General features: G+C 35.5%; 1 long non-coding RNA gene across 1 annotated transcript; it reads left to right on the forward strand.

Moving 5' to 3' along the window:
* Positions 1–660: 660 nt before the first annotated feature.
* Positions 661–8,966, forward strand: LOC139179023 (uncharacterized). Its single transcript, XR_011563460.1, has 3 exons — positions 661–819; positions 2,145–2,285; positions 4,385–8,966. It is a non-coding gene; the product is annotated as an uncharacterized lncRNA (long non-coding RNA).
* The last annotated feature ends 3,247 nt before the right edge of the window (positions 8,967–12,213 follow it).

The raw sequence follows: 12,213 nt of genomic DNA on the forward strand, positions 1-12,213 counted from the left end.
AAAATCTCAACTTGTGTAGGAAATGAATCTTTGATGATAGTTGTTGGAGTTATCTGAGAGAAATTTGAAAGAAATTATAAAAATAAGAAAGAAGACAGAAACACCTTTGAAACTGGAAAGAGAAAATCTCAGCAAAGAAATACAAAACATTATGAAATACTAAATGGACATTTTAGAATTGAAATTATAGTAACTGAAATAAAAATCTCATAAGGTGGTTTCAATGATCAGAATGGAGGTGGCAGAGGAAAGAGTCAGTAAACTTGAAGATTCATGAATAGATCTTACTCAATCTGAATAATGAAAACCAAAGGAAAACAATGACTGAACAGAGTCTAGAACTAACACTTGTACCATCACAGTGCCAGAAGGAGAAGAGAAAAAAGTGTGAGGCTGGTAAAAATTCATAAGGAACAATGGCTGAAAACCTCCTAAATTTGGTGAAAGACTACCTTGTAGATTCTGTTTGTATCAAGGGCCAAGCAGCCAGAGGACAAAGAGAGAAAAAGTAAGGGGGATTACTAACCAGCCCTTTTGTAATTGCAGCTGCTGGAAACCTCCTTTAGAGTTAGCTTGTCTCCTGTGGGTTTCCATAGCTACAGCTCCAATTGCTGCCATGAGATTGGCTAGTGGCTGGGGTGAGGTCCGGAGAATGGCAGCTAAGGGTTGGGTTTCTCACTCAGCGTTGTTAAGTTCCACCTGCAACTGTTTAAACCAGGTTTCCCCTGGAGCTTTCTCTGCACCAGTAGTGCTCACTTCCACAGTTCTGGCTGTGTTAGGTTCAGGCCAGAGGATACTAGAGGGACAAAAAGGAAAACTGTGAGTGTTGAAAGGCCATTCTTCATCTCCAGTCCACTTGCTACTATTAATATTTATTTTATGGCACCCACAGATAGTTGCTCTCTACATTCTATCCAGGCTTATATTTGCTTTCAATCAGAGAGACAAGGATTGCTTATTCCATGTTACCCAGAACTGGAACCTCATTCTTCTAGAATAATTTCAGCCAAGGATAAGGATGTTCTGGGGAAATTACTAAATATAACAAAATATTACTTCTCACACTTTGGATAACATTATTGCAGATGAATGTTAAATAAGTCACTTTTGTTTTTCTGCTTATAGATTATCAGAAGGAATCTAATTTATTTAATTATATTCCTAGTCACTTTCCCATCACATTGCCAATATGAATTGAAGAACTAGAAGACTATTTTTATTGTATCCATAAAGATCATCTTTTAGAAAGTTAAACTGTTTTCCCCTAAATATTTATATAGACTTTACAAATTTAAACAGTCATCACTTTGGACTCTCCATGCCCCTGATTACCATCATTAGTACAGAAAGGGGGAAAGTGGCTGTATATTGAAATACATGTACACTCTTACCGTAACATGTTATTTTGTACATTTCTTACTATATTATTCATTCAGCCGGTATTTATTACATGTTCATCTAATTCTGGCTTTGACATTGTGGCAGTGAATAAATTGGTTAAGGTCCTGTCTTCATTCTATTAGTGTGGATATTTGAATAAAATAGCCTAGGCCTGCTGACAAGCACAACTGGTCTGTACTATTGTTCTGAACATGCAGATGATTTTATCTTACTTATTCTGCAAGCAGACTTTGCCTCTGGTGAGCTTTACAACAGGATGGAGACTGGACAGATCACATTTCTCTTCAAATGTACTCCACATGAAGAAGTTTGGGGCCATTACAAACTTCATGTTCAACTGAACGATCTTAAACATAACAGTGTGGTTTAGGTATGAATATTCCTGTTCACTGAGCATAACACTCACTGTAAAATCTTGCCTTGAAATATTTTGCAAATTTCCTAAATTTGGGCAAAGATGTCAGCTTTACAAAAGCAAAAAAAAAAAAAGCCACAGGTTGAGTCTAGTGTTCTTTACCCTCCGATTTGTACTCTCCCAGCTGAAGTTAATAATTATACCTTTTATTTTCTTAAGCAGCTTTTTCACTTTGAGAGTTTAAATGACTTGGTTAGCACAGCTTAGCTTTTCCCAGGTGGTTTATTGAATGTCACAGTTAACAAGCTCAGACCTGAAAAATGAAGCTAAATTCTTAAAAAAAAAAAAATGAGTTTTGTGTATTCACTTCTGTATCATTTTGGTTTAGTAGCAAGAGAAGGGCTGCTGCTGCTGCTGCTGCTGCTGCTGCTGCTAAGTCACTTCAGTCATGTCCGACTCTGTGAGACTCCATAGACGGGAGCCCACCAGGCTCCCCCGTCCCTGGGATTCTCCAGGCAAGAACACTGGAGTAAGTTGCCATTTCCTTCTCCAATGCGTAAAAGTGACAAGTGAAAGGGAAGTTGTTCAGTCGTGTCCAACTCTCAGCGACCTCATGGACTGCAGCCTACCAGGCTCCTCCGTCCATGGGGATTTTCCAGGCAAGAGCACTGGAGTGGGTATTTGTATTTGTACCATTTGTAGCCATTTGCTACAAATTCATTAGCTCATGAATGTGCAGAATTTTTGTTAAGTATTTTGTATTTCAGCTCTATGATCAACATTATCATAATGTATATTAGGCACTTGGCTTCTTTTCATTATCTCCTTTTTCCTTCTCTTTCCCTCCTTCATCCTCTCCTCCATTCTTGCCTTCCATCCATCCCCTTCTTCTCATCTTCTACAGTACTATCTCTGGTCATTTTTCATCTTCTCAAAAGTTTCTCACCGAGTACTGAGAGTATGAACATGCCATTGTTGCAGGCAGGGGGACCCCTTCCAGGGCCCGAAACTGGGCTCTTGTCTAACACTCGGAAATGAATTGTCTGAGGAGACACATGTATGGACAAAGCAAGAGATTTTATTGGGAAAGGGCACCCGGGTGGAGAGCAATAGGGTAAGGGAACCCAGGAGAACTGCTCTGCCATGTGGCTTGCAGTCTCAGGTTTTATGGTGACGGGATTTGTTTCCGGGTTGTCTTTAGCCAATCACTCTGACTCAGAGTCCTTCCTGGTGATGCTCACCTTGTTCAACCAAGATGGATGCCAGAGAGCGGGATCCATCTCTGGGAGGTGGTTGGACATGTGGTGTCTCCTTTTGACCTTCCAGTTGGTGGTGGCTTATTAGTTCCGTGTTCCTTACCAGGACCTCCTGTCCTAAAACAACTCATGCAAATGGTTACTATGGTGCCTGGCCAGGTGGGGCAGTTTCAGTCAGTGTGCTTCCCCTAACACCATCACTTCTCAGATATATCTAGGTGTGGTTTACCAGAAAATTAAAGCATCTAAGGCAATTCTATCATCACTGTCACATGGGCTGTGCATGTGTTTGTTTTATATGAATCCTAGAATGTGAATAACCTTCTACTTGGCAGAACACATTCAACTAATTAAAGCTGGTAGAAACTGCAAAAATTTCACTGAATTCCAGAAACCATGTACCTTCTTAGTTTGTTTTGAGGCATTTTTTTCCCCAACATTGGTTAAATAGCTATCATTTTAACATTTGCATTCCTCCCACCTCCCCCCACCCAAGGGAGGATAGTACTATTGTAATTATACTACATTCTTCTGAGGTTCTATAATGAGCTATTATTTTGCTAATGGAATATTCAAGTAGTCTGTAGTAATTTATCAAATAGTCCCAAGTCCCATTTTCTCAGTGTGAATCTTTTTGTTCACAGGTAAATTGATGTGTGGGGGGTTATCAAGGCTTTTTTGTAATTCAAATTATCCATTCCACCTCTCTTCACACACACACACACAGACACACAATATATACAATCTTAGAAGAGTTTTTAGAAATGTTTAGAATTAAAATTGTACAGACTTTTTGCAAGTAGAAATTTCTGCATTTTAATTTTCTTTTTTATTTTTGCATTTTGATCCCTAATTTTGAAAATGCACCTAAAATAAAGGAGGAAGGGAAAATGTAATTCAGTTTTTTTCATGCTACAGGCTGTTCTTTTGTCAGCTTGAACCACTAGCAGGAGAGCACTGTTCTAAATTAGACACTAAGAAACAGGAAACCATCTCAGCCCAAGCTCTTCTATTTTCCTCCACTTTTAAAAGACATGAATTTAAACTGGTGTGGTTCTTATTGAAATGGACACCCCCTTTTGGCACAGAAATGTTAAAGGTATATTATTATATCTTTAATTAAAAGTGTTGCGCATATATTAATGAAGAGCTCCTGAGCAGAAAACTATGCAAAAAAAAAAAAAAAAAAAACACATTGGGAGACTTGTTTAAAACTATTTAAACAAACAACAAACAAATGCAAATTACCTATACAATTAACTAAGCCACTAACTGTAAGGTTCCAATTCCTGTCATGATGGTAAAATGCTTGTTCTGCTGGCTGTTTCCTCAAATCAACCTTAAAGTTTATTTTGTAATATTGTCCTGACAGGAAAACATCTTTGAGAAGCTAACTAACAGAAGGCCCTGAGGATGAAGGATGTCTAGAATCGCTGCTGTGTGATAGGACAGGGAGTTGCACCCTCCTATGGGAGTGCTCCGAAGATGACCCTTGAGGAGACAGAGTGAAGAAAAGCCTTCTAAAACATGTACTTGCCTTTCTTTCACATTGTCTTTGGACAATCATCACCTTCCCATTCACCAGAAATCTTCTGCAGCAGCTCAGATTGCTAAAGTGGTGTCTCTGAGATAACACTGGGCAGCACAAAGACCCTGCCTGAGTGATGAATTATTAAAAACAGGTGAAGGCTGACCAGCTGCTCTCGGGCATCCACTATCCCCCCGCTTCTCCAACAACATCCATTCACTGATGAATATCAGCCTAGGGAGACTGCCTCCTCCCATTGCTGTGCAACCATAAAAAATGAGACATGAATCACCCACAAGATGAAACTCCTGTGGGAGAATTGTTAACAGCCTGGAATCCACAGAGGTTCTGGGATGCCTGAGACTCTCTGCCCAAGGATTTAACCCCTCCTCTGTTTTTAAAATTCACCAAAATTCACATAGACTGGATCCTCACCTTTGGCCATTACCCAAAACACATTTCCAGGAATTCAGGGCCGTGTTTTCTATTCAGAGATCCTGCTGAAACAGAGTAGCTGACACACCAGGAGAGCCTGAACTCAGCAAGGTAACTAGATGGCAAACAAAAAAGAAAGATTAAGAATTGAAAATAGTATGATAATTATAATTAAGAATTAAAAATAGTATGATAATTATAATTAAGAATTAAAAATAGTATGATAAATATAGTTATAGAAGTATTAGAAGATATTCGCCATATAAGAGTAGCATTAAGCCACAAAAGAAGTTCCAAACGGAAAAATGATGCATAAGAATTTAGGAATTCTTCTCAGGATTAAGGAAATCCTGAGAGTTCTTTCATTTAAATTAGATTTAGAAGGGCCACTGAGTAACAAATAGTACTGACAATGAAAAACCTACACCTAGACAAATAAGTAAATTTAAGAAAATTAAAGTATAAAATTCTGAACACTGATAAAAAGAAAGCAAAGAAAGGAACAAATACTCCAAGTGAAAACAATTTTAGAGGATGTAATCAAATTAGAAAAGCACAAATCTAGAAGATGATGGAAGAGATATGATAATTAAAATTATCAAATATTGTGATAACAGTTAATGCTGGCAAAGACTGAGGGTGTGGGTGAGGGTGTGTGTGTGTGTGTGTGTGTGTGAGAGAGAGAGAGAGAGAGAGAGAGAGAGAGAGAGAGAGAGAGAGAAAGAATGGAAAAAATCTAGAGCAAATGGAAAAGTATATATAGAGTAACCTGGAAATAAAATTCAACATTATTCAATTTGATGAGTTAGCAAACCTAAGGAATGAGTGATAGTTTGTCTAGGAAAATATTCTTTTGGGAAAGTTGGTTGTTACTCCTGTTGTTAGAAGAAAAACTATAAAATTTGTGTATGTGTGTATACATAATAAAATTTAAATATTTGTTACAAGAAAATAATCATGATTTTGGATCTTTGGAGAAGGACAACTGCCATAAGAATGAAATAAATAAATGTCATGTAGAAATTTTAACCAGCAGAATAAATTAAAATCATTCAAACAGCACAGATGGAGAAAAAAATTTGAAGTTTACATGAAAAATAAGTACCAATATATTGGTAGTTATATTTATCTAGTATTTATGGTTATCTATAACACTGAGTTAAACATACTAGTTAAAAATGGAGACTATATATAACAATGCATTTTTAAAAAGAGTAAATAATATGTTGTGTGAGAAAAGAAAAATATTAAGATGTATCAAGCAAATATGAACCAAAAGAAAAATGACATAGTAATCTTATACCTACAAATATAATTTACTTCCAAGAAGATGTTACATATGGATAAAAGAAATACTTGGACAAGAAGATATATTTATCATAAGCCATGTCCATTCATTTCCATATTGCATATGATAGCATCCTCATTGCAGTGGCATATCTGAGCAGGTGCAACACATCAAATGACTTGGCAAACCCTAGTTATTTAGGGTGTAGACCAGATATGGTCTTTAACACAAGTTTACCAATTCCTGATATGTAAAACTGAATTCTAGAAGCAGAGAAAGCAAATGGGGTAAAAAATAATATTTGAAGAGAGCCAGAATATTATAAATGATAGAATTAGTAAACAAGAATGTTAAAAAAAAGCTATTATATCTCTATTCTATATGTTCAAGAAACTAGAAAAGAGGTTGAACATATTACATAGAGATATATAACATGTATTTTTTAAAAACCTGAACTTGTACTGATAAAAACTATAATATCTGAGAAGAAAAATTCACTGGAAGGGATTCATGGTTGAATAGATATTGCAGAAGAAAAGATTAATGAAATTGAAGATATATCTATAGAAACTACCTAATATGAAGGAAAAATATAAAAAATAAAGGCCAAAAAGCTCGAACATAATAGTAGTTAGCCTTGGAACAAATATATATTAACACATGATTAGAGTTGCTGAAAGACAGGAAATTAGGGATGACCGAATAGTTTAAGAAATAATGGGAGCAATTTTTCTGAATCTGCTGAAAACCATATATCCCCAGATCCAAGAAACTCAATAGCCTCAAGTATAAATGACATATTTAATAGCAAAGACTTTCCCAAGTCACATTACAATCAAATTGCCTAAAATCTGTAATAAACACCCTTAAAAAGCAGCCAGAGGTACATTTCATATAAAAGAACAATAATTATCACAGTAGATTTCTCATTGGAAGTAGTGCAGACAAAACTAAATAGTCCTAAAAGAAAAACTATCAACCTAAAATTATTTACCTATTGACAGTACCTTTCAAACACAAGGATTAAATAAAGACATTTCAAACCTACAAAATCTGAAGGCAATAAAGAGCACTGGGAATGATAATTGCTACTGCTGCTGCTAAGTCACTTCAGTCGTGTCCGACTCTGTGTGACCCCATAGACATCAGCCCACCAGGCTCTCCTGCCCCAGGGATTCTCCAGGCAAGAACACTGGAGTGGGTTGCCATTTCCTTCTCCAATGCATGAAAGTGAAAAATGAAAGTGAAGTCACTCAGTCGTGTCCGACTCTTAGTGAGCCCATGGACTGCAGCCCACCAGGCTCCTCCATCCATGGGATTTTCCAGGCAAGAGTACTGGAGTGGGGTGCCATTGCCTTCTCCAGGAATGATAACTATGTAGGTACATATAAAGATTTGTGAGAAAATCATTTAAATGTCTTTAAAAGATAATCTTCTCTTTAAAACAAAATTCCTAACAATGTATAACAAGGTTGAAAACATGGTCAAAGCAAAATGTATAATTACAATATATTCAAGGCTGGAAGGGAAGAAAGAGGTCTACATCTTTTTAACTTTCTTGTAATATGCATAAATGTATATATCACTTTAAGTTAGACTGTGATAAGTTACAGATGTGTACTTTAAACCCTAAAGTGAATATGAAGATGACGTACTGAAGAGTTATAACTAATGTGCCAACAAAAGAATATAGAATCATAAAAATTAATTAAAAAGAAGGAAGAAAAGAGAAGAAAAGTATGAATGGGACAGATAGGAAGCAAGTAGCAGAATAATAGATGGTCAATAATCACATCAAATCTAAATGGTCTAAACCGAAGTTAAAAGGCAGGGACTGTATAATAAGTCAGAAAACAAATACAACTATATGCTGCCTAAAAGAATTCATTATATAAATATAAAGAATTATATTAAAAGCAAAAGAATGGGAAAAGATGTGCTAGCTATGAAATCTAGAAGAATAATTGATTTATAAAAATATATTTTTCTCTTACATATGAACAAAGACTTGGCTAAAAATTGAATTCTTTTATTTAGGTTACAGCTCTTGTTCTTTATGAACTGTTGACTAGGGATTAGTTCAGAGACCATATGGTCTGCTGATGTGGTTTTAGAGTGGTAACAGAAAATGTAAATTTGCTGATGAGTCTAAAACCTGGAAATTTCACATAAAAATTTGCATTTCTGGTGTTTCTCAAAAGGTTATAATGGTTGGCAGCCCTGGAATGCCATTCTCATATGGGAATACAGAACTAAAGTTGAGTGGCAACTTCTGCCTTTAGTCTAAACCTACAATCTCCAACTCAGTGGTACCCCACTCCAGTACTCTTGCCTGGAAAATCCCATGGGCGGAGGAGCCTGGTGGGCTGCAGTCCATGGGAAGAGTCGGACACGACTGAAGCGACTTAGCAGCAGCAGCAGCAGCACAATCTCCAACTCACCATAGTGCCTATTGGCAGGACTCCACTCTCTTGCATTGCTTGCCTGACATCTGATGGCCACTGGGACTGTGAGCCCTGATGTTGCTTGACTGGTTTTTAGAATTCTGTATCCATGAAGAAAATTGTGAAACAATTCTGGCTTTTGTTGTCTGGTTTGTTGTGATCTCTTATTTTTAATGCTTTGACTGGATGGAATTAAGATTTATTTAAAAATTGAAATTGTAGGATACATGAAAAATAAAATAAAACTATAGGAATCCTGTGTCTCACTGCTTTCTCCATTTACTTATCTGGTACATAATTTGTTCTGCATACTAAAGTATTAGTTTAGGAAGTTTGGCTTCTATTATAATTTATTTATTACTTTCATTTCTTTATTGTGTTACCAGTTAAGCATATGCTGAAGATTTTTCTCTGATTTTAGTTGCCTTTTCTCTCTCTTTCTGTTTCCTTATTTTTTTTCTCCTGTGTTCTAAGACAAACACTCAAGTTTTTATTCATTATTAAAAGCTCAATTTTCTGTAATGCTGATACAGCTCTTTATTATTTCTAACAATAACTTTAATCTTTGATTACATTTTAGTGTTAGAATATATTAATAATAATTAATATTTATTGAGCACTTAACTACATGCCAAACACCATTTAAACATTTGAATATCTTATCTCAGTGGATTTTTTCTAAAATCCTATGAAGATTGACTATTATTATCTCTTATAAAGGTGAAAAAAATAAGACTTCCAGAGATTAACTTTTTTGAGATCAAAAGTATGGAAAATAGTGAAAGCAAGACAAGTAACTGGGCATTTTTTAATCTAAAGCCCATGCTCTTATTCATGAGCTGCACAGTAAGCTTTCTTTTTCTCTGGTTTGTTTAGCTTGCTCTTCATCCAATTAATTCATTTCTTTTACCTTTAATTATGTTTCTTAAAAAAAAAAATCCCCTCCCTCTTGTACCTCCCTTCCACTCCCCATCCCATCCATTAATTGTGATGATAAAATATAAGTAACATAAAATTTACCAACTTAATTTTTAGGCAGACAGTTTAGTAGTATTAAGTTCACATTTTTGTGTAATCAAACAATCTCTAAACCTCTTTTCATCTTGTGAAATTGAAACTCTGTACCCATTAATCTCCCCACCCCTACACCTCAGCCCCTGTCAACCACTATCTTACTTTGTCTCATCAATTCATTCTGTATCTCAGTTTGTTATTTTAATAAGAATTTAATAAGAATTCCTTGTGTAGGAACCTTGTTTTCATAAAACTGTTAGAACCTAAATATTGTATTTCCAAGCTTTTTTAAAATTAGAAATGTTTTCAAAATATGTTCTTTTCCAGTGCTATAGTTTCTGTGTTTTATAGAGTAGAATCACTTCACATGATACTTATTTGTTTTGAAAAGATGTTCTCTTGAACTTGAAAAGAACAGTATTAATCTGTTGGTATTCATTTTATCTTAGCCCAGTTAGAATCATCCTTTCAAATCTCATGTCACAGGAGGTCACTATGTTTACAATCTCAATCAACTTTCTGGTTCTGTATTGTCTTTAGTAAGGATCCATTGGCCTGAGTAACAACCCCATGGTCTTATGATCTGATTATTTTATCATAAGGGAAGAGTCTTATTCTGTATAGCCTAAAGTGATCTGTATTTCTTGCACTGCAAAAAAATCCAAATGGGGAAACAAATATTCCAACATCTGGATCTAAAAGGTTACCACATTCACATTGGCCTCGGCAATGTTTCATTCCTGAGGATGATTGAGCTGAGAGATGCATTAAACACTAAAGAGGGGCCAGAGGGTGGAACAATGTGTTTGAATTCCATATTGAGGAGCTTTTGTGGAACAAAAAGGGGGACCTGTGCCTCTCTGAATCTGTGTAGATGGAAATTGTCCACCTTAAAACACGTGACTTTACCATTCTGTCTCCAGGCTAAGCTTAGTTGATTCTCCAACTTTTGCCTGACACATTTTTGACCAACATTTCTAGTTTCCACTGTTGTTGAAACTGCATTGCTTTTCCTGTTTTCATGAGCATTATAATGGAAAGATTGCAGAGATGAATCAAGAATTGCTGGTTACCAACAATGTAGCCAGAATATCCTCTTTCATATATAAATGGAAATGGCTTTTGCCCTCCTGTGCCAGTTTGACCTAAAACCTAATGTACGCCAACAGTATTTTATAAACCACACACATGGTCAAAGTGCCTTTTGACTATAAATCCAGCTGGTCACTGAAGAGCCAATTTCTGTTTACTATTACTATCTTTTCCATTTTCCTTTCCCAGAAGTATTTTGGCAGGGAAGGGTGTATATATATATATATATATATATATATATATATATATATATTACACAATTACCTAAATTATATTGAAATATTATTTGCCTCTATTTTTTTCTTAAAAATATTCATTTTTCAGCACCTTTACGACCAATTGTCATCTGATGTGATCACTTTAAATTATCAGATAACTTTTCACAGTCAAGGATGAATGACTTTCAACCTTCCAAATTCTATTTCATGTCCATAATACATGCTAGTCGAATTAACAGTCTGTGGAAGTAACAATAGCTAAATTATAAAATTTATTAAAAATCCATTCTACCACGGTCTAGATCTTCATTATGTGGTTTAGGGAGGGAAGAACAAGTCAGAATAGAAAAAGACAGAGTGTGAAATTTAAGCAAAAATTGTGAGCTAAAGCTTGAAATTAAAATTTCAACTAGAGCTCAGTTTAAGAAAACAAACCAGGACAAAATGAACTGAGAAGGGGATTCTGTGTGTGCTTGCATGCCTGTGTATGTGTTTACTATGGCTCAAGAAAATTCTATGAATTAGCTCATTGGCCATGACTGCAGTATTTCTTATGGAAAGAAAGGGTGACTTGTGCGTATGATCTCATCCATTCTCAAGGAGCAGGAAGCTGCTTATGTGAAGAGGTTATTAACAATAATAATTCTGAAGAGAGGAAGTGTTGTCCAATGCTTAGAGTCAGCGGCTTAGATTCTATTTCTGGATGTATCCATTTTTTTTCAGAGGTTTTAGACAGGTCATATTTTCTTAGGACTACTGTTTATATCTGTTTGCTTGGGGTACTAACAGTTTCCACTTTATTATTATATGGCAAATTTTTGTCAGTTTTAATAACTTCAGGTAAAATAATTTGCAAAGATTCTTTAAAGTCATTAGTGAACCTCTAGGATGAAAAAGGAAGTATTCCTTTCCTGGAGAAAATGTAATATCTTTTCATAGCAAGTGTTGTATGGTCTTTCCTTCTTTTTAATGGAAATGCTCAGCATTGCCAAGTATATTCTGTAAGCTTTCTTTCCAGAATTGCTACTTAGCAGCTTCTCACCAGAACTGTTTCACATGACCTCATTATTAGATATGTTTTGTAACTAAATACCCATTTTTATTTTTTAAAGGGGGAAAATCACAATGAATTTGAATCATTAGGAATTTGGGGGCCATTTCTGGAGCAGCATTTTTTCTTTG

This window comes from Bos indicus, chromosome 23 (genome assembly GCF_029378745.1).
Source record: "Bos indicus isolate NIAB-ARS_2022 breed Sahiwal x Tharparkar chromosome 23, NIAB-ARS_B.indTharparkar_mat_pri_1.0, whole genome shotgun sequence".
Lineage (NCBI taxonomy): Eukaryota > Metazoa > Chordata > Mammalia > Artiodactyla > Bovidae > Bos > Bos indicus.